Here is a 24,171-nt window from a genome sequence, read left to right on the forward strand (position 1 = left end):
AATTAATGTTTTTTTTAATTACCCTGATTTGTAACTTCAAGCATTTGTCAACATCAATTGATTGTAATAGGAGAAGTAACAGTATCAGCTACAAGTTAGCTACATGAGATGGGCATCATCTATGGTGGTGGGCTGACTGGTAAGGCATAGCTGGTGCCATCATCAGCTGCCATGCTGCTGTCACATGATCACCTGCTGCTGTTTACTTTCAAAACTCTGAGTGGCAGTTGGGAGTCAGAGACAGTTGGACTGTCGGCAGGATGGCGTCACATCTGGAGGAAGCCAGGAGCTCAGAGGATGAGGAGTTTTCTATCTACAAGAGAAGAAAGAAGATGATGGCTTTGAAGAAAAGAAGGATATCTGACAGTTTGGAGGAGTCTTGCGCCATCAAGAAGGCCAGAAAGAGGATTTCCACCGAGTCTCGCAAGAAAGGAAGGAAGAAGTGCCTGCATGTGGAAAACAACTCTGATGATGGGAGCCAGAAATTTTTTTCTATGGATTATACCAGCCAAAACAGTGATAAGAGGAGGAAGAGAGAGGATCAGATAGAAGAAATTGGCATAGACAGTGGAATGATTGCAGACAGGAAGAGAAGGAAAACATCTGGGGAGTTCATTCGCTTTGGTGACTATAGAAGGAGACAAGAACAAGCAGGTATGGCCGTATCAATATATAAGACATGACAACCAGTCATGGAATAATACAAACCTTACAAGAAAACTACAAAAACAATCTGGACAGTTTAGACCACTCCCATTATCCACAATTACCACACCCATTTCCTATGAGAAACGCACATCTGACAAATTATGTACCTTTTACCTTGTAGTAAATATGATAACCTTTATGAAGTAATTATTCAATATTACCTGAGGTAATCATTTATGGCCATCACATGCAGTATAACAATATTAGGATTGCAGCTGAAATTATGAATATAATTAGAAATATGTGTTTCATTTGGCTATAAGTCTTCTTTATCTATTATTTTCCATCTCTTGGGTCTCTAACTGTTTGCTCAAGTTAGCATGGTCCAAGACTACATCTACTGCCCCTAAAGGGAATGTAATCATGGGTTCCACTTAGGGGTAAGGCCAACCACTAGTGAGGTGATATACTGCCATTAGTGGGGTTGTGGTAATTCCAACGAGAACTTGCTTAATGCTAAAGTGTAGTATATAAAGAAAAAGAGTTTCATATATTCTATGAAAAAGTACTACAGTGATGAAATGTGCATTAATCAATAAACAACCTTAATTTATATGGATAAACATATGCATTAATAAATACAAAAAATTTACTTTGCTGTTCAAGGGACTACCTGGGACTGTCTGTTATTAGTCTTTTTTTATGCAGATAATGATCTCTGTTGCTTTTCGTAAAAATATCACAGTAGGGGCTCTATTCAGCAAACACATTTCTACTAAACAATGCGGATATGAGTGTTACCACATTTTTCAGTACTATTCCCAATATACAGCAAAGTGTTACCAGAGAAGATAACGCAATTATCTTCTCCATTAATACCAGCTCGCACAGTATCACACTGTAGAGCAGAAGCCATTGCTCCCTACAGCTCTTTAACATTTTTGCAACTTATCAAGCATCAAAACATTAAATAAAGGTGTAGACGCTTATTTTATATAATGTCATCTCAGAATAGCGTCATATGAAGAAAAATCCTTCTTTCAGCCTCAAAACAACCAGGATAGAGGGATCTTGTACAATCAGTCCCTGTAGCCGTTCCCAGCAGTATAATGACACAGATTTGTAAAAAATGCATATATATATATATATATATATCTATATATATATATCTATATATAGCCCATCCCTGTACCCCCAGTATGCAATGCCCCCAGTAGTGGTCCCCCTTATGCAGCCCCTTATTAGTTTTCCTTATTCAGTGCCCCCAGTAGCGGTCCCCCTTATGCAGGCCCCCAACAGCAATCCCCCCTATACAGGGCCCCCTGTAGTGGTTCTCCCTATTTAGTGCCCCCAGTAATGGTCATCTAGTAGTAAGCCCCTTATATAGTGCCCCCAGTAGTAGTTTCGCCCTAGTAGTAGTCCCCAGTAGAGGTTCCCCCTCCCGATGCAGTAGCCCCCCCAGTAATGGTGCACCCAGTAGTAACTCCCCCCCAGTAATGGTGTCCCCAGAAGTAGTAGCTCCCCCCCATTAATGGTTTCCCCATTAGTAGTAGCTCCCACCCTGCAATGGTGCCCCCAGTAGTTGTAGCTCCCCCCCTGTAATGGTGTCCCCAGTAGTAGTAGCTCCCCCCCAGTAATGGTGTCCCCAGTAGTAGTAGTCCCCCCCAGTAATGGTGTCCCCAGTAGTAGTAGCTCCCCCCCAGTAATGGTGTCCCCAGTAGTAGTGGCTCCCCCCCAGTAATGGTGTCCCCAGTAGTAGTGGCTCCCCCCCAGTAATGGTGTCCCCAGTAGTAGTAGCTCCCCCCCAGTAATGGTGTCCCCAGTAGTAGTGGCTCCCCCCCAGTAATGGTGTCCCCAGTAGTAGTGGCTCCCCCCCAGTAATGGTGTCCCCAGTAGTAGTGGCTCCCCCCCAGTAATGGTGTCCCCAGTAGTAGTAGCTCCCACCCAGTAATGGTGCCCCCAGTAATGGTGCCCCCAGTAGTAGCCCCCCCCAGTAATGGTGCCCCCAGTAGTAGCCCCCCCCCCAGTAATGGTGTCCAATGCAAAACTAATCCATATGCACTGTCCATAAGCAGCCCTGCAGCACCTCCACTCCAGTCCCTCCACACTACAGAATCCTATCTATGACACTTATCTTTGACACCTGACCCTCCCTGGCTGGCAGTCCCAACCAGTCCATAGCATCTGACAGTCACTGAATGGCAGCGCAGCAGCTGACTGAAACACGCACTAACTGTGAAATGCGGTAAGCAAAATCAATTAATTTAATTAGTTTTGCATTGGATTTACATATAGAATATTATGGGATATTATTTAAAACAAAAACGCTGTGCTGCTACTGCTAAATATATATAATATAAAAAATGGGTGTAAGCAGAGGGTGGCTTTAAAATGGTCTATTAATCTCATATCTATCTATCTATCTATCTATCTATCTATCTCATATCTATCTATCTATCTCATAACTATCTATCTAATATCTATCTATCTCAAATCTATCTATATAATATCTATCTATCTAATATCTATCTGTCTATCTTATAGCTATCTATCTACAGTATCTACTCTATCTATCTATCTATCTATCTAACTCATATTTATCTTTCTATCTCATATCTATCTATCTATATCACATCTACATACCTCCCAACTGAATGCGGGACATCCCGTTTTTCTGGGACTGTCCTGCTGTCCCACCCGCAGGCCGTAGTGTCCCGTGGTGGGAGGAAGTTGGGGAGACCACAAACCACACTCCCCAAGCACGTCCCCCAAAGTGACGATAACGGGGGAAGTTGCGAGGCTCTTTCCCATTTTCCATAGACACCTAGCTAAGTTAGAATGTTGGGAGGTATGCATCTATCTATCTATGTCACATCTATCGATCGATCTGTCTATCTCATATCTGTCTCATCTATTTATCTATGTCTCCTATATCATATTTATCTCTCTATCTATATCACATCTATCTATCTATCTATCTATCTATCTATCTATCTATCTATCTATCTATCATATCTATCTCTCTATCTCATATCTATCTATCTATCTATCTATCTATCTATCTATCTATCTATCTATCTATCTATCTATCTATCTATCTATCTGTCTATCGTGCGGTCCTGGGCAAGTTATAGATGATAATGTGGTTACTTCTGCAACATATGACTTGCAGTAGTGGTGTTGGCATTATGTGGCAATACAGGGGTGACAAAGGCTGATTGTCTCTGTAATATGTATGGGGGTATCTCTGTTCAGTGTATAGCTAATATATATATGGGGGTATCTCTATTCAATGTATAGCTGTAACACATGTTTTGGCAAATGCAGGGGAGATATGTGTGGGCGAGGGGGGGGTCGACGGGGGCCCCCAGAGATATCAGTGTACCAGGCCACAAGATTTCTGTTGGCGGCCCTGCCCATGGCTCAACTGAAGATATACCCTTAGTGACCTTCTGTAGCTTCTTTTCTGCTGTCATGTCCCCTCAATCTGTATTTCCTTCCCCTCAGCCTGATGGCCTTAGGTTATACTGTAGGTATGTGATTTATCCCTATGTTATTCATCTGCAGTCCTCTCACCTCTGCAGCTGCCTAGCACCACCAAGCCTTAAATTGCCCCACCAGCCATAATGCAATCACTATGTGTCCGAGGGAGGGGGTGATTACTCCTTCTAGATGGAAAATGCAGCATTTCCCTTTTATCATGCATTGTTAGGGGATATCGGGCATAGGGGACTAGATAATGATAACCACACCCAGTGCTGTTACATGGCTATGGAAATAGGATGCTTAATGTAAAGGGGCAGCAGGCATAATTACTATGAGAAAGAGATTGTGCTCTCCTGCATGGGCACCTTACAGCTGACTACAATAGGTATATGTTTACTGCTGAAGAGTATGTGGTTTTATCCAGTTATTTACATATGGGGCAGGATTTAGTGCAGTAAATGGTTTGTCACAACTAAACCTCTGATATCTTGAATCACAGTTAACATGACCTATTCCATTAGATACAAAATGCTCTGCTCCTGGGGTCCCACCTAATGTATGATTGCAGTCACCTGTGCTGAACTAGGTAATTGATGAGACAGGTGTTTCAGCACAGGTGTCTGCAATCATAAATTAAGAGGGAAGTCCAGGAGCAGAGCATTTTATTCCTAATGGAATGGTCACGTTGGAGCATACTTACCGACTTTTCTGCAGGGGGCTTCGGGAGGGGGCTGCCAGGTCCATCCAGCAGGGAGGGTGGGGGCGGTTCAGGTAGGCGGAGCGGGAGCGTGCTGACACGATCACATCATAGTGGCCCCACCCCCCGCTTTAGAATGCCAGTATTACTGGCATTATAAGGCAGGGGGCGGGGCTACGATGACGAAATTCAGCGCGAATCGCATCATCGCACCCCTGGACCGCCCACTTTTGCGGGTTTGCGACGTGCCGGAGGCCATTCCGGGGGACTTGCCTAGTCTTGCGGGGAGCAGTACCCGATTATCGGGAGAGTTTCGGGAGTGTAGACAAGTATGCGTTGGAGGGTCTGAGTTAAGCTGTCAGTAACCCAGGTTATATGAATAAATAGCATAATACATTCTGTTTGCTGCAACAAACTTTACTGCATCTGTAAAACCATTATCTTTTACCACCTTAAATAAACTGGTTAATTACAAGCATGATAATAGCTGACTGCATGCAGCTGGGTAATGATCATGTGTCTGGTTGTAAATGCAGAGTGCAATGCGAGTTGGCCATAATAGCTCCAGCATTGTATATATGGAACTAAGGGCCTGAAACAGCATGGATCGCAATTGCAACTGCATACACATATCGGTCAATGGTGCATACTGCGAATGCGTATGCACCGCAGTGCGCATGTGAAGGTTAGCATTGCATTTACACATGCAGATAGAAAGCCATCGCAGAGTGAGTGATGGGATGTCAGTGTTTGGGGGTGGTGACGAGGGAGTGGTAGGAGAAACCCAGGGGTGCCTGTCCGTTTGAACTAGGGGTGTGCACCGGCCACTTTTCGTGTTTTGTGTTTTGGTTTTGGATCTGGATCTTTCTTCGTGTTTTGTATCTGGATTGGTTTTGCCAAAACCACCCTTCCGTGTTTTGGGTTCTGGGTTTTGTGTTTTGGATCTGTATTTTTTTTTTAAAAAGCATAAAAACAGCTAAAATCACAGAATTTGTTGGTTTCTCTGCTCCTATGCTATTATTAACCTCAATAACCTTAATTTCCACTCATTTCCAGTCTATTCTGAACACCTCACACCTCACAATAGTGTTTTCATGTCCAAAAGGTTGCACCGAGGTAGCTGGATGACTATGCTAAGCGACACGAGTGGGCGGCACAAACACGTGACCCATCTAGGAGTGACACTGCAGTGGCAGACAGGATGGCAGTTAGAAAAACTAGGCCCCAAACTGTACATAATGCAAAGAAAAAAAAGAAGTGCAAGATGGAATTGTCCTTGGGCCCTCCCACCCACCCTTATGTTGTATAAACAGGACATGCACACTTTAACAAATCAATAATTTCAGCGCCAGGGTCTGCCACACAACTGTGGCTGAAATGATTGGTTCGTTTGGGCCCCCACAAAACAAGCTGGCAATTAATGTGTCCCTGCACAAACTGGCTCTACGGAGGCAAGATGTCATCCTCATCCTCCTCATCCACCGATTCCTCACCCTCTTCAGTGTGTACATCCTCATCCTCACAAAGTATTAACTCGTCCCCACTTGAATCCACCACCACAGGTCCCTCTGTACCTTCTGGAGGCTGGTCTGCCTGGAAGAGCTGATAATTCATTTTGATGAACATCATCTTCTCCACATTCTGTGGAAGCAACCTCCTACGCCTTTCGCTGACAAGGTTCCCGGCTGCACTAAACACTCTTTCGGAGTACACACTGGAGGGAGGGCAACTCAGGTAAAATAGAGCCAGCTTGTACAGGGGCCTCCAAATTGCCTCTTTTTCCTGCCAGTACAGGTATGGACTGTCTGACATGCCTACTTGGATGCTGTCACCGATGTAATCCTCCACCATTCTGTCAATGGTGACAGTATCATATGCAGTGACAGTAGACATGTCAGAAATTGTTGCCAGGTCCTTCAGTCCGGACCAGATGTCCAAACTTGGTCCTGCCTGCCCTGCATCACCGCCAGCGGGTTGCTTAGGATACCTAAGTTTTTTCCTGGCAGCCCCAGTTGCGGGAGAAAATGAAGAAGGAGCCGTTGACGTGTCACGTTCCGCTTCAGCTGACAGTGTGTTCACCAGCAGGTCTTTGCACCTCTGCAGGCTTGTGTCGGCCGGAAAGAGAGACACCACATAGGCTTTAAACCTAGGATCAAGCACGGTGGCCAAAATGTAGTGGTCTGATTTCAACAGATTGACCACCCTGGAATCCTGGCAAAGCGAATGAAGGGCTTCATCCACAAGTCCCACATGCCGAGCGGAATCGCTCCGTCTTAGCTCCTCCTTCACTTTCTCCAGCTGCTTCTGCAAAAGCCTGATGAGGGGAATGACCTGACTCAAGCTGGCTGTGTCTGAACTGACTTCACGTGTGGCAAGTTCGAAGGGCTGGAGAACCTTGCACAACACGGAAATCATTCTCCACTGCGCTTGAGTCAGGTGCATACCCCCTCCTTTGCCTATGTCATAGGTGGATGTATAGGCTTGTATGGCCTTTTGCTGCTCCTCCATCCTCTGAAGCATATAGAGGGTTGAGTTCCACCGCGTCACAACCTCTTGCTTCAGGTGATGGCGGGGCAGGTTCAAGAGTGTTTGCTGGCGCTCCAGTCTTCGGCACGCAGTCGCTGAATGGCGAAAGTGGCCAGAAATTTTTCGGGCCACCCAAAGCATCTCCTGCACGCCCCTGTCGCTTTTCAGAAAATTCTGCACCACCAAGTTTATTGTGTGAGCAAAACATGGGACGTGCTGGAATTTGCCCAGATGTAATGCCCGCACAATATTGGTGGCGTTGTCAGATATCACAAATCCCCAGGAGAGTCTAAGTGGGGTAAGCCACTGGGCGATGATTTCCCTCAGTTTCTCTAAGAGGTTGTCGGCGGTGTGCCTCTTACTGAAACCGGTGATACACAGCGTAGCCTGCCTTGTAACGAGCTGGCGTTTCTGAGATGCTGCTACTGGTGACGCTGCTGCTGTTGCTGCGTAAGGTGATACATCTACCCAGTGGGCTGTCACAGTCATATAGTCCTTAGTCTGCCCTGTTCCACTTGTCCACATGTCCGTGGTTAAGTGGACATTGTGTACAACGGCATTTTTCAGGACACTGAGGACACTTTTTCTGACGTTTCTGTACAGTCTCGGTATCGCCTGCCTAGTGAAGTGGAATCTAGACGGGATTTGGAACCGGGGACACACTACCTCCATCAATTGTCTAAATCCCACTGCACTAATGGCGGATACCGGACGCACGTCTAACACCAACATAGCAGTCAAGGCCTCAGTTATACGTTTTGCTTCAGGATGACTGCTGTCGTACTTCATCCTCCTCGCTAAGGACTGTTGGAGGGTCAATTGTTTAGTAAAAGTAGTGGTGTTCCTACTTCCTCTCTGGGATGATGAACGACTCCCAGCAGCAGCAACAGCAGCAGCGGCAGCAGTAGGCGTAGCAATGCAGGATCCTCCAGAGGAATCCCGGATAGGAGAGTCAGTCATGCCAGTGACATGGCCTGCAGGACTACTTCCGATCCTGACTAAGGAGGAAATTGACGAGGAGGGAGTTGACGGTGTGGTTTGCAGGCGCTTGGATACAACAGGACAACGGGATTTAGGTGTCCCTGGACTGCTTACGGTCTTAGCCAAAGTTTCTGAACTTGACAGTAACTTTTTATGAACGCGCTGCAGGTGCCGTATAAGGGAGGATGTTCCTAGGTGGTTGACGTCCCTACCCCTACTTATTTCACCTTTACATATGGTACATATGGCAAGACAGTTGTTGTCCGGATTTGGATAGAAATATTGCCAGACCAAAGAGGTGGAATGTTTGGTCTTCTGCCCAGGCATGACCGTGATGGGCTTTTTCATCCCACGGACAACAACTGTCTCCCCCGGAGCCTGATTTAAACAAACCACATCACCATCAGAATCCTCCTCGCCAACTTCCTCCTCAGCGCCAGCTACACCAGTATCCTCATCCTGTTGTACTTCAACAGTGACATCTTCAATTTGCATATCAGCAAGTGGACTGTGGGTGCTCCTTTCAGCACTTGCAGGGGGCGTGCAAATGGTGGAAAGAGCCACCTCTTCACGTCCAGTGCTGGGAAGGTCAGGCATCGCAACCACCACCACACTTGGACTCTCCTTGGGGATTTGTGATATCTTCTTAGAAAGCACAGTTCTTCGCTGTGCTTTTGCCAGCTTAACTCTTTTGATTTTTTTAGTGGGAGGAGGGCTTCCATCGTCATGTGAAGCTGAACCACTAGTCATGAACATACTAGGGATCGACCTTAGCCGTTCCTTGCCACTCCGTGTCGTAAATGGCATATTGGCAAGTTTACGTTTCTCTTCAGCTGATTTAAATGTCTTTTTCAAGGTCATTTTCCTGAACTTTGCCATTTGGGATTGTATGTGCCCTCTACTATGACATTGGGCATCGGCCTTGGCAGACGACGTTGATGGCATGTTATCGTCTATGTCATGACTAGTGGCAGCAGCTTCAGCACTAGGAGGAAGTGGTTCTTGATCTTTCTCTATTTTATTTTTATCGGAGAAAGTTTGGTCCTCCATTTATGTTATATCGATTTGATATATACGTGCGGCTAAACACAGAAAATAATTTTTTTTTTGGTTTGGACTGGAGTGTACTTTGTGGGTTACAGCACCCTTTAACGGTCAAGCCAGCCGGCCCTTTACTTATGACACAGGCGCACTCTTGGCACTACTTTGTTGATGCACGTGCGGCTACTGCGCACACAATTCACAAACACAGAAAATAATTTTTTTTTGGTTTGGACTGGAGTGTACTTTCGGGGGTTACAGCACCCTTAACGGTCAAGCCAGCCGGCCCTTTACTTATGACACAGGCGCACGCTTGGCACTACTTTGTTGATGCACGTGCGGCTACTGCGCACACAATTCACAAACACAGAAAATAATTTTTTTTTGGTTTGGACTGGAGTGTACTTTCGGGGGTTACAGCACCCTTTAACGGTCAAGCCATCCGGCCCTTTACTTATGACACAGGCGCACGCTTGGCACTACTTTGTTGATGCACGTGCGGCTACTGCGCACACAATTCACAAACACAGAAAATAATATTTTTTTTGGTTTGGACTGGAGTGTACTTTGGGGGTTACAGCACCCTTTAACGGTCAAGCCAGCCGGCCCTTTACTTATGACACAGGCGCACGCTTGGCACTACTTTGTTGATGCACGTGCGGCTACTGCGCACACAATTCACAAACACAGAAAATAATTTTTTTTTTGGTTTGGACTGGAGTGTACTTTGGGGGTTACAGCACCCTTTAACGGTCAAGCCAGCCGGCCCTTTACTTATGACACAGGCGCACGCTTGGCACTACTTTGTTGATGCACGTGCGGCTACTGCGCACACAATTCACAAACACAGAAAATAATATTTTTTTTGGTTTGGACTGGAGTGTACTTTGTGGGTTACAGCACCCTTTAACGGTCAAGCCAGCCGGCCCTTTACTTATGACACAGGCGCACGCTTGGCACTACTTTGTTGATGCACGTGCGGCTACTGCGCACACAATTCACAAACACAGAAAATAATATTTTTTTTGGTTTGGACTGGAGTGTACTTTGGGGGTTACAGCACCCTTTAACGGTCAAGCCAGCCGGCCCTTTACTTATGACACAGGCGCACGCTTGGCACTACTTTGTTGATGCACGTGCGGCTACTGCGCACACAATTCACAAACACAGAAAATAATTTTTTTTTGGTTTGGACTGGAGTGTACTTTCGGGGGTTACAGCACCCTTTAACGGTCAAGCCATCCGGCCCTTTACTTATGACACAGGCGCACGCTTGGCTCTACTTTGTTGATGCACGTGCGGCTACTGCGCACACAATTCACAAACACAGAAAATAATTTTTTTTTGGGTTTGGACTGGAGTGTACTTTCGGGGGTTACAGCACCCTTAACGGTCAAGCCAGCCGGCCCTTTACTTATGACACAGGCGCACGCTTGGCACTACTTTGTTGATGCACGTGCGGCTACTGCGCACACAATTCACAAACACAGAAAATAATTTTTTTTTTGGTTTGGACTGGAGTGTACTTTCGGGGGTTACAGCACCCTTAACGGTCAAGCCAGCCGGCCCTTTACTTATGACACAGGCGCACGCTTGGCACTACTTTGTTGATGCACGTGCGGCTACTGCGCACACAATTCACAAACACAGAAAATAATTTTTTTTTTGGTTTGGACTGGAGTGTACTTTCGGGGGTTACAGCACCCTTAACGGTCAAGCCAGCCGGCCCTTTACTTATGACACAGGCGCACGCTTGGCACTACTTTGTTGATGCACGTGCGGCTACTGCGCACACAATTCACAAACACAGAAAATAATTTTTTTTTTGGTTTGGACTGGAGTGTACTTTCGGGGGTTACAGCACCCTTAACGGTCAAGCCAGCCGGCCCTTTACTTATGACACAGGCGCACGCTTGGCACTACTTTGTTGATGCACGTGCGGCTACTGCGCACACAATTCACAAACACAGAAAATAATTTTTTTTTTGGTTTGGACTGGAGTGTACTTTCGGGGGTTACAGCACCCTTAACGGTCAAGCCAGCCGGCCCTTTACTTATGACACAGGCGCACGCTTGGCACTACTTTGTTGATGCACGTGCGGCTACTGCGCACACAATTCACAAACACAGAAAATAATTTTTTTTTGGTTTGGACTGGAGTGTACTTTCGGGGGTTACAGCACCCTTTAACGGTCAAGCCAGCCGGCCCTTTACTTATGACACAGGCGCACGCTTGGCACTACTTTGTTGATGCACGTGCGGCTACTGCGCACACAATTCACAAACACAGAAAATATATTATTTTTTTAGCACTTGGGGGGAGCGCCCCTGATGGACAGAGCACCCCCTGGACAACACTACAGCTCTCCTTTAGGACTGGGACACTGCACAGGACTTTGGAGTGGACACAGCCCCTATGGAGAACTGACTGCACAACACAGTCCAGCCAGCCCCTATGGACTTTGAAGTAGTGGACACAGCCCCTATTAACAACAGCAGCACAGCACAACACAGCCAGCCCCTATGGACTTTGAAGTAGTGGACAACAGCAGCACTACACTACACTACACTACACAGCCCTAACTCCCACCCTCCCTCTTCACTGTCCACAGCCGAGTGAGAAAATGGCGCCGACGCGGGTACCTTATATAGGATCCAAAACCCGCGAGACTCGGAAGGCGGGATGATGACGTTTTGCCTCGATTTCAGATCCGAGTCAGGCGGGAAAAGTCGAGCCTGACTCGGATCGGACTCGGATCGGGGGGGCTCGGGGGGGTTCGGATTTTAGAAATCCGAACCCGCTCACCCCTAGTTTGAACGCCATTACATGGGTGTGCATACATTAGCTACTGTGACGACATATGCAGCCTGAGTACTCACTGCATGCAACGGAACCTGCAATTCCTGAGACAGGAAAGATTCAGTATATAGGAAAGATTCCTGGACTGCACACCCTGAATATATATATAATATGCAGCTGTGGCTGCTCTTAACTATTTCTTTTACACTTCACTTTTCCTATTATGGCGGTGCCCTAGGGCGGCTTAGCTGGGCTAGTTTGGGGGTGTCGTGCGATCTGGATTTGACCCCTAGTATGTTAGGGACCTACCCTAAAGAGGTTACCTAGATATGGTAGGTAGGCCCATAACCTTGGCCATGATTATGCTAAAAGCTCTATCGATTGCAAAATTTGATTGCAAATGTATTTATATATAATTAGTAATTTGGGGTTGTGCACCTGTGATCTGTTTGTTTCAATTCCTGAGACAGGTCAGACCTGCTGTAATTCTGTGTGAGGGGCCGATGTTACTCATTGTTACCGATTTATACGCAGGACTGAGAGGTATTACGGATGTGAGAAAGCGGTAGTGGGCGTCTCTATGCTGGCTGAGTGGTTGCAAACATTAGCATATTTCGCAGCAGAACTGCATGCATTAATTATCACAGCTGCGATTGCAATAGCGATCTATAATGAATCAGGCCCTAAATACAGATATCACCCACACGCTGAGTTGTATGCATCCTTGTGACTGGACTGCTACAATCTGTACGCTTGGCTTCATAGCTTTCATTATTTTCAGTTCTCACTTGTGTCAGCCCTTTCCCTGGTGCAAGAGATCCTCCTGAATATACAGGTGTATTTACACATATGTACAATCCCTGCATAGCCCACAATTATGTGGAGATGCTCCTAATAAGCTATATCTACTTGTTACTCATAGAGGAAACAATTCCATTGTAAGATGTTTCATTGTAGTTCCAGGGAGTATTTTAAATGTCAATACCCTTTAGCCACAACAAAATGGAGCACAGCATACAATCTGACCTCTACATTAATGAAATACTTGGGGTATAACTGAATACTTTATAGCGTTTTTTATGTATTTAGGTCTGTTTACTGCAATATACTCCCCCTTGAGTTGCTGCAACTCCACATACTATTGCATGTTACTAGGGCCGGCTCAAGGAGGAGTCACGCCCTGTGTGGAGAGGGAATACGATGCCTCTCACCCTGCACTCGGTGAAGTCGTGAGCGCCCAAAAAGGAGGCGTGGCCTAATTATCGTAGACCATGCCCCCTAAGTGACGCTAATTGGGGACATGCCTGTATGGCACGTCTCCCATTTAACATCAGGCTGGGGGCAAGCCCAGCACTCCTTCAGTAGCTGGGCTGCCCACAACCCTCTTCCTGCACTGAATTGTCCATTACTTTTCTATGAGGCTGGCACAGCTGCGGCGGTGGGAGTGCCCAACCTCCCGACCACCAGCGGGACACTTCGGCCCGCGGGTGGAACAGCAGGGCAGTGCCCAAAAAATGTGAATGTCCTGCTGAAAATGGGGAAGGTTGGCAGGGGTGCGTTCTCAATGGGGTGGCACCCCTCTTCGACTGCAATGGTTGAACATGCCTCGTGCCGGCCCTGCATGTTGCTTTAGCCTTGACATCTCATCTTGTGCTAATCCCTACTAACTACAATAGGTGCAAGGGGTACACCTGCTTTAGGGCCCAGTGCTGAGGGGGGCTGATCTACCTTGTCAAAGTTATATGTGTTATATTTTTTACCATTGGGCAGTCTCGGACTGGAGCATGAAGGGCCCACCGGGGGAATGCAGTGATAGGGGCCCATATTTGGGGTTGTTGCCAACCTCCACAGAGGCTTGGCTAACCATTAAGAGTGCATGGTCTGAGTCCCTTAATGAATCTATATAGTAAATACTGCTAATGCATGCAAGATAATGTACAAGATTAATAACAGCAATGCAGTGTAGAAAATACATCATAGTCCTGTGCAGTATAATTTAACATATGTATAATTAATAATTCAAGTGTACAGTCTGGAACCTGAGCACTAGAGAAGAAGGTAGGCCCTTGGGCAGTGGGGCCCACCAGGGGTCTACCCTGTGCCATTGTGGGCCAGTCCTACACTTCCATTGGGTGCTACATAGGGGCCTTCTCAAACTTTTGCTATGGGGTCTTCAAATACCTAGTTACACCGCTGGCCCCACCTACAGTTTATATGGCAAAGGCCCCTGGCAAAATAAGGGACTAGCACTCCTCCCTCACAGTTATAGTACATTATTCCTACACAATATAATGTATAAAGTGCAATATAGCCCACAGGGGACAATTGTGCCTTCACATTGCCATTAATAAATAACACATATTCTAGAGAGAACCAGGGTTACAGAGAGTTTTCAGGCATGCAGTTGTATGGGGATACGGGAAGTTACACACTGCGCAGCAGCACAGGCGCATTGTCAGGACTTGGGGCAGTCAGCACAGAATACCGGCGGTGCGAGTGATCACGGTATACAGCGCTCACTGCTCAGTCATTTCACATCTCCCATTCTGGGATCAACATAATAAACATAACCACTGTTGATCCCATGTAGCCATCCCCAATAAATAAATATACCTTCCATCCTATAAAGCCCATAATAACATCAATATTTAATAAATAACCCTCATCCCCACCTTAAATGAATAGACATTGCCAAGATGTCACTATTATATTAATATCCCTCATCATTAAATGAACAGTTCCCATCCACTGCTAAATGATTACCCCACCACACCAATAAATTAATAGCCCAGCCCACATCCCCATTACATTAAATAATAATATCTCCACACTAATAAATAGCCAAGTCCTCTATCCAATAACATTAAATTACTAACCCACATAATAATAATAAAATTAATAGCTCAGTCTCCTGCTTAAAAACAGTCTTCCTGCAGCCTGAGCTCAAGGGGCTCAGGGATGCTGTGTATTCTGGTCTCTCCCCATTTACATGCACTGCTCACCTGGCCAGCCCCGCAGGATTGCCCACTCACTGCTGCTGCTGGCTTTTTGCAGGGCTGATAAGTGTAAGTAAAATTATGTTTTATACAGTTATAAAAATGGTATATATATATATATATATATATATATTATATACACACACACTATATATCACTATAAAGTTTTTTTTACCTGTATAAATCTCTTCTTATAAATTGTTCCAAAATTATTGATTTATTAAATAATCAAATTATGTAAATAAGAACTATTACCTTTATTGAGTATAATGTCATTAATAATCTACATATTTATTAATTGTGTTTTACCAAATCAGGTGTAAATAGTTATTTACATAATTTGATCATTTTAAAAAAATCAACAATTTTGGGGTCATATTTGGAAAATATTAGCCAATTAAATTGTTAAGCAATGGGGCCCACTGAGGATATCCCAGATAAACTGATGGTCTGCCCATCCAGCTATTATACAAATAATATTAAGCAACTGACTGGCACAAGGTGATGCAATATGACACCAGCCTGAGGTGCAAATACCCCTCCACAGCCCATCTCTGACCATTTTTCCAACAGTAGCAATTGATGACCCACTTTCCTCTGTATGGCTGAGTTTATGTGCTCTCTCTGTACACAACAGTATTCTGACTGCATTACAGTTACATAATGGTGTAATACAATACAATAATGTACATGCATTTTACATGTGCCTCTAAGAGCTCTATTTACTAGAATCTGCATTGGGAATGCAGATTGTAGTTTGATATTACTCAGGTCAGCTGACATCCCATACTGCACTGGGACCCGGTCACCTGATGACCGGGCCGCAGTGCAGTAAGGGAGACCAGCTGACCGGAGGGAGGACATCACCGGAGCCCCGAACTCCGGTCCCTGGACTCAGGTAAGTACATTATTTTTTTTATTTTTTTTTGCAGTGTATCAGCGTGTGGTCTGTTTAGACCACACAGCTGATCACTGGGGCCATCTCCGGGCTCTGCTCTGCATGTTAGAGCAGAGCAGGAGTCCGGTAACCGGAGGAGACCCTGGATAATGCCACCTCCAGGTGGCGTTATTATCACAGGGCCTCCCCAGGTACATTTTTCACAATTTATTTTTAGTAAATTGCACACAGATCGCATTTCCCATTCCAACTATGGGAAATGCGATCTGATTACTTAAAATAAGTGATACGTAGGGGTTGGAGTAGAATTTTACGAATTGTACACCAATTGCCCTGTAGTAACTTGAGGTGAAACTAAAATAATGTGAAAAGGGTGTGAAAACACCCTTTTTCACTTAATTTTAGTAAAACTAATGATAATAAATAGAGCCCTAACTCTGAATAGTAAATGTTACATTGTTCACTTTTTTATCCCTTTAAGGAGGAAGTGGTGTTCAGGAAGCTGCTCCTGGAGAAACAGTCTCTACATACATCAAGAGGCTGTCCTTCTGCCATCTACTGGGCCAGGGCAGCTTTGGGAAGGTAAGTCATGTGACTGTGGTTACATAACTCAGGTAACAACTGTGTGACTCACACTTTGTAGTAAAGGAGGCATCATGAATATATTATCATTGTCACTCCATGTACGTCATTAAGCATCACCATAAAGCAGTGTGGCAGGGCCAGATTAAGGCTTGTGGGGGCCCCTTCAAGCCACACGGAGCTTCCCCCCTTCCCCCTAAGCCTTCTGCCCTCCTACCCCCAAAGACTCTGCCGCTGACTTATCTGAGTGACGGCGTGCGGGCGTGACCTCCTCCCTGCCTGGTCCTCCAATCGATGTCACGAACGTAATGTGTCACGTGGCGCCGGTGAGAAGAAGACTCGGGAGCCGCTTTGAGCTGTATGCAGTGGCACTGTCACTGGACACCTGTTCTCGGCAGGGTCACACTGATCCTGTGTAGGGGCCCCTCCGTGTGTGGGGCCCAGGGACGACTGCCCCTGTCACCCCCCCCTTAATCCGGCCCTGCAGTGGGGGCAGGACTTAATGGCACTATTACCCTCAGTCACATCATTAATCTGGGAATATTCTGGAGTCTCATTCCAGGAAAGTAGCCGGGTAGGCCTTACTCCTGTGCTGGCTGACTGCATATTACTATTGTCATTTACAGAAACGTCATCCACAGTCTACTCTGTTATAGAATCAAATAATATCTATAAATTAAATTTTTTTTTTTACTTTAATGACACTGGAAATACAATATACCGCTAACCTCTAAAGATATGGAGCTACCTGGATGCGTATGGAGGTAATAAAATGTAAGTAGAAATATGATTGTGTGTGTATGCCTCTATCACCTGTAGGTCCTGCTGGCTGAGGACTCTCTGACTGGTCAGCGACTGGCAGTGAAGGTCATCAAGAAGAGAAATCTGCTATTGAAGGACCCGGAGCTGGTGTTTGTGGAGCGCAGGGTGCTAGAGGTTGCGTCTGGTAGTGCCTTCCTCATCCATGGTCACCTTGCCTTCCAGACCACGGTACAGTGTATTTCTTATTAGACAAGGATCATTAGTTGGGATTCTTTATTTATATTTACACATCTAACATATACAGGATTCATCTCTTCTTGGGTAATAATGTTACTATGAGCCAGTTCGCTCACTTGGAGTTGTTGCCATGTTCTCCTAATAAAATGTATTATATGACTATTGTGTGTGTCCAATGAAACAGAACCATCTATTTCTGGGTCTGGAATACGCGAGTGGCGGGGACTTATACCAGTTCCTGCAGAGGAAAGGCCGCTTGGACATCACCAGTGCAACGTAAGCACCTCAAATACAACAGACATGTACTGAAATGAACTGTAACAGTGTGTGCACAGATAGGGACAGTATAAGGGTTGTACACCTTTTGTAAATTCCCCTTAATATTTCCTACCCATACACCTTTACCCAAAGCTGGGATGCTAGATGGCCCAGCAGCTAACATTACTGGGGTACCTTGTCCTTATCAATAGAGCTTGTTTAAGATAATAATACTCAGTTTTGAGCTGCATTACATCTGCATTGAGAGGAGTTAGACTTAAATAAAATGCAGACTTTAATGTACATGCCCCCATCCCATACACCTGGGCCATCCTCTCCAGGGAATGGCAAATGTTCAATGTAATCTTTTCATTAAGGTACGGTCTGATCACCTTAATTTGGTCTTTATGTGGAATGTGAGTATGGATAGAATAACATGCAGGGGCACAGAGAGAAGGGGGAGCAGATACTAATTACCGGGGCCTGGACTTGTTTGAGGGGCTTGGCAGGGTGCCTGGGCCAGCTGTCGAGGGGGATAAACACCCCCCTTTGCAGGTGCACATAGTATTTTCCACTAATTTTTTTCAGGGGGATTTGACCACACCCCCTATATATCACCTGGTCCCACCATTGTCTTGATAGCCCTGCTAACATATGGCCTATTAGATCATGGAATGTCTTGCATATATGTCAATGTGCTGATCATGTGGGGGCATAGTTGTGAGAATGTGTCAGTGATAACAGGGTGTCATGTGACAGGGGCAGTGTTATGACATGAGGAGGTAAGTGGGGATATCAGGTTTTCTACCTTTCTCTAATGTCAACAAGTTACAGTCATTTCCTCTCTTTAAGGTTCTACGCAGCTGAGATCACATGTGGTGTACAACACCTGCACTCTAAGGGTGTCATCCATCGGTAATTATACTAATAATTCCAATTTCATACATAATCAGGTCACAGTGATGTGCACTTTCTTATTACGCTTAAAGTAAGAACTGAAATCACTGTAATCACTAGGTGGCGCTGTCTGCAAAATGTGACTCCTGTAATACTGCTGGTAATTCATGTACAGTATATATTTCTCACTAGACAAAACAGTTCTCATTTATTATAAATCTTTCTTTTTAGAGACCTAAAGCCAGATAACATCCTGATGGCAGAGTCTGGTCATCTGAAAATTGCTGATTTCGGCCTGGCAATCGATAACATCTTTGGTGACCAGACAGCCACAGCCTACGCTGGAACCCCTGGATATATGGCACCAGAGGTGAGGGGTATAATATATTATTACTATCAGCAGCATATGCTCCGGCTTACGCCTAGCAGATGTCACATACACTTATTACATTATTAATCAATGTTTTTTGCCATTTGTTCTTACTGCAAAATACAGTGTATACATCACTTTTAGGCATAAAATGTAAAAATCTTTTCTAAAACATAGAAAAAACTCTCCATATGGAGAAAAAATGGTTATACCACACACAAATAAAACATTATGGGCCTAAGTCAGAGGTGAGAGCAGACGTGACTGTGTCTTTGGTGATCGCCCATATGTGATACTATGTAATGCCACTACATAGCCCTTCCCTGGTGTACATCTGTGTGTGCAAGGACTGAGACGTCACTATGGGCATATATAGATACTGTAATACTGCCTGGTGCATCTGTAGTCACCACCATCGGTCTCACCATAGAAACTTATACCAGCCCTATGGCAGGTGCAGATTATACAAGTATGGCCTCGCTGTGAGTGATTGAGCATCCATGTACACAAATACGTTACTGACATGCCCATAAGACAGACCATCTCTGTGCATCTGTTTAGCCACCTCCCAGTCACCACCCAGGAATGCCAAGCACTTCTCCTAGACATGTCTGATGGTGTGCGGCTCATCAGTGTCTTTGTGCGCACACACAGCGTAACACATGCGCGGTAGGAGTTTTAAGGATTTTCGGGTAAGCGCAGTAGCAAAACATTGCCCAACTCTGTGACCATCGGCATTGCGTCCAATTCAAAATCAGGCCCTATATGTCCCGTCAGCATAAGTGGTGCATTCGCCATCATTCATTGACAAGTGGGTCGCTAGTGCTGGTGATCATCATCATCAGTGAATGTGCACATGTCCCTGACCTACCCCAAATAATAATTCTGGCCTCCATCTGTTCATAGCTGTGCCATCACACCTTTATTGTACTCTTAATAAGAGCGTCACTGACCTGCCTACCCAGGAGCAAGCATGTGTGACAGCAGTGCTGGGGAAATACTCTGTGGCACCCTTTGCAAGCCCCGCCCCTGAATATGTGACCTCATAATGTTACTACACTCCAGGCAGCTCTACATGCTGCAGGGTGTGTTTGTAGTGACCAGGCACCCTGCAAGCCAAATACAGGAGCCTGGGACAGAGACAGTGCCATACCAAGGGCCCTGCACAATGACACTGCTCACATTTCCCTATTGACATCACTGAGTGGCAGATTCACTGTGAGTTCTGTCTGTGGAAGTCACGGCTAAGGATGGCCATCGACCATCGCGTTTTAACAAGCATTAAAGGTTTACTACCGATGGGCGACGGTTTTGCTATCGATTGCAGAGAGCCAATGGAGCTCAATGTTTTTTCTTCTACAGAGAGACAAGGACCTTAGCTGCGCCCCGTGGTAGCCTGCTAAGTCCCACCCCACATTTTATATTGGCCCGCGGCCCACTATTTACTAGGCAGCAGTGGCCATCAAGTGGTGCAAACCATCAATGGTTTTCCATAGATGTTTTGTTTTGCACCATTGATGGTTATCATCGATGGCACCATGGAAGGTGACCATCAATAGAAAGCCCTATATGACCATTCCTAGTCACGGTTGTGACGTTTTTAGCCATTTTGCGGCAAAGACTCAGCTAATAGAATGCTGCCCAAAGTGTTACCTACTGACAGAGGTGGGATGATAATAGCAAAGAGCTAGTGCCAATGAGACACAGACACATGGCATATAGTAGATAATGATAGAGTAACAATGGCCCTCATTCAGAGCCGCTCGTTAGCGGCAGTACGCTCGTTCCGAGCGATGTTTGCACATCTGCGCATGCGTACGCTTTTTAGTACGCATGCGCGAACCAGTCAGTGCGGCCGAAAATCCTTTGTACGCTATATAGCGAGTGCCTGCTATTTTGAGTGACAGAATGAGGCGTATGTGGGTGGTAACAGGGGAAGGTGCTTGAAAATGGGGAGTGGAGATCCGAACGCAGGCGTGCTTAAAGGTCAAAACGGGCGTTTTATGGGTGTGTATATTTAAAACAGCAGCGTCATTGACCACGTCACTGGGTTATTTTATAGCCAGAACTGCTCGCAAATTTGTGGTAGCAAACACCAACCACAAGAATAGCGAGCAGTTCATACGCTGGTCGATGTACTCGATTAATCTAATAAATAGCGGACATGACGTAGGATGCGTGCGGCCAGGGGGCGTTTTTAACAAATAAACGAGCGTATGTTTTGCTCGTTCGTTCAGACTTAGAGGTGTGAACAGACTGCAATGTGCGTACGGATCATTTGAATAGCCACCCCTTGTTTTTAAACGAACGACCGCAAATAGCGAACGGCTCTGAATGAGGGCCAATGTGCTATAATATCTCTCTTATGGTAGATGCTGGCAGGAGAGGAGTACAACGCTGGAGTGGATTGGTATTCATTTGGTGTCATCATTAATGAAATGATTACCGGAACCCGTCGCTTCCATCCCAGACGGTTCCACGAGGCAGAAGCTGTGGCTAAAGACATCATTTAGCAGCTCCTGTGTAAAAATCCATCCAGGCGTTTGGGAGTCACCGGAAACATCCGCCAGCATCCTTTGTTCCAGCGTATGGATTGGGTCTCGCTGGAAGCCCTTAGACTCCCACCACCACATGTCCCTGACCCAGTAAGTATAGGAAAAAAAGCAGTTTTGCACAATTAATGCATTTAAAGATAATAAGGGTCATTTACAAATATAATAAAAAGATGAATGTCAACTATCATTTTATAATGAGAGGACATCGCTCAGCCTATCCACATGGTGATCACTGTGGCATTACCTGCTTTATTTAGCTAGTGAAATAACTGCAATCACACTGCACCCATATGTAGTAAGTGATTTCATGTACATTATAGTCCAGCCACTGCCAACATGGAACTCCGGAGAGCTAAGTATTGAACATGGGTGCAGGGTGTATGGTCAGGGCAGCTACTAGGGGGGCACGTGCCCTTGACGCTGGTCTTGGGGGCACTGAGAACAGGCTGCTGAGTGGGGGCCTAACCTGGCTGTTAGTGTGGGTTTGGAGCTGCACGCCGGGACTGGCAGGCAGCCACCCGCTGCCCTGCAGAGACACAGAGCTGCAATCATTCTCATGTAGCACCAATCGAGAGCCAATCAGAGCTTGTGGACCAGCTGCAAATCAGCAGCGGCTGCCGGTCTGCAAGCTCTGATAGGCCCATGACCGGTGTCACATTAGAATGATGGTGGTGTTTGTCTCTCAAGGGCTGTGGACAGTTGCCTGCTAATGCAGGCATGTGGCCCCAAATCCTTAGCTGGAAAGCAAGCTTGCCAATGCAGCGTGCAGCTCCAACTTTTAGGGTGAGGGGCTTCAAATCCTGGGAACAAGGTTAGAGACTTCGGGGAAGGAAGGAAGGGGGACATAAATGTGTAAGGTGCATTATGGTGGGTTAATGTGTAAAGGGTATTACTGTGGCATAATGTGTAAGAGGGCATTATTATGGCATAATGCGTAAGGGGCATTACTGTGGCATAATGTGTAAGGGGTATTAAGGTGGCTTAATGTCTAAGGGGCATTACTGTGGCATAATGTGTAAGGGGCATTAGTGTGGCATAATGTGTTGTAAGGGACATTACTGTGGTATAATGTGTTGTGGGCATTACTGTGTTGCGTAATGTAATACATGAAACCACACACCCTTTTCAGGAGTGCACATACATTGCACGTAAAAAAATTTCTTCTTTGTTGTTTTTTTGGGGGGGAGGGGCCAAATTACTGCCTTCCCGCGGGTGAGAAAAATCCTAGTTTTGGCCCTGGTATGGTTTGGGCCCCAGTAGACTTTGCAGCCTACAATATATGCACCACACACCCCGCACCCTTTATAGAGAGGCCACTGAGCAGAACCACACTACACTAGTCTGTGCCATTAGCGGATCCATAGATACATGTCACATCTTACTTTTTTCTAACACTTTTAGCTTTTATGAATTTGAAATCAGATTTTAGTACATGGATGTTTATTTGTCTCTTCTTCCTGTAGCCCACCATTGAACACAGCTCCCGAGGATGTAACATCGAGGAGATGGAAGCAGCAGAGGCTCAGATAACACCACTGAGCTCAATGGACCAGGAGCTGTTCAGAGGATTCTCATATGTGGGCTCCAACTGGAGGACCTTCCCCAGAACACCAGCCTTCCACCTGCATGGAGCGAGATGGCCTAACACCTGGAAGATGGTTATGGAACGAAGAGATGGTTTTAAGCTGATGGTTTTCGTATTCATGTTTATATTTTATGTGTATATTCTCTATATAAGTTAAGAGTATAATATTAACACATTTTCTTTTCTATTCTTCTGAGGTCACCTCTGAGGATGTGCTCTACAGATTATGTCACCACCTCCCAGCAGGAATAGTTTAGACTTCTCGCTGGATGAAGAAGGTAAATTCTAAGAGGGTGACTTATACATCTCAGGGCTCATGTCTGTCACTCAGCAAATCAGTTGATTGATGCTGATGATAATATTGAAGTTTTTATAGTCAGCTCCTCTATGAAAGTGTCTTAATTATTAAATTCATACACAGCCATGGTTGTTCATGAGATCTCTGTTGGCATTTTAATATAAAGTACCCCATACTTCAATCTCTGTAATTCAAAATCAGGCCCCATATCTCTGATGACATTATAATGTAGAATATTCCCCTCCTTACCAATCTCTGCAATAATGCTAAATGAGACCGTAGATCTCTAGCAGCACAAGATCACATATCTGTAGGGTGAAACAATTACATAACTTGCCCCTCCTGTGGTGTCTTGCTGTCTGTCTGTGCACTGTACAGGCCATGTGACAGCAGCCTGCACTCTGATTAGTGGATAGTTTCAGACATTCACTAATTAAAGTATGGAGAGCTCCAGCTACTCCATCTTGTGAATGACCAGCACCATCCACCAATCAGTTTGCTACTGTGTAAGATGATCTCATACCCAGTCACTGTGCATCCACACAATGTATGAT

The 24,171-nt window shown here is 45.5% G+C and overlaps 1 pseudogene; it reads left to right on the forward strand.

Annotated features, from left to right (window-relative positions):
* The first annotated feature begins 260 nt into the window (after positions 1 to 260).
* On the forward strand, positions 261 to 23,608 carry LOC148521967 (protein kinase C delta type-like; annotated as a pseudogene).
* Positions 23,609 to 24,171: the final 563 nt, after the last annotated feature.

This window comes from Taudactylus pleione, unplaced genomic scaffold (assembly GCF_031769625.1).
Source record: "Taudactylus pleione unplaced genomic scaffold, aTauple2 ptg000154l, whole genome shotgun sequence".
NCBI lineage: Eukaryota > Metazoa > Chordata > Amphibia > Anura > Myobatrachidae > Taudactylus > Taudactylus pleione.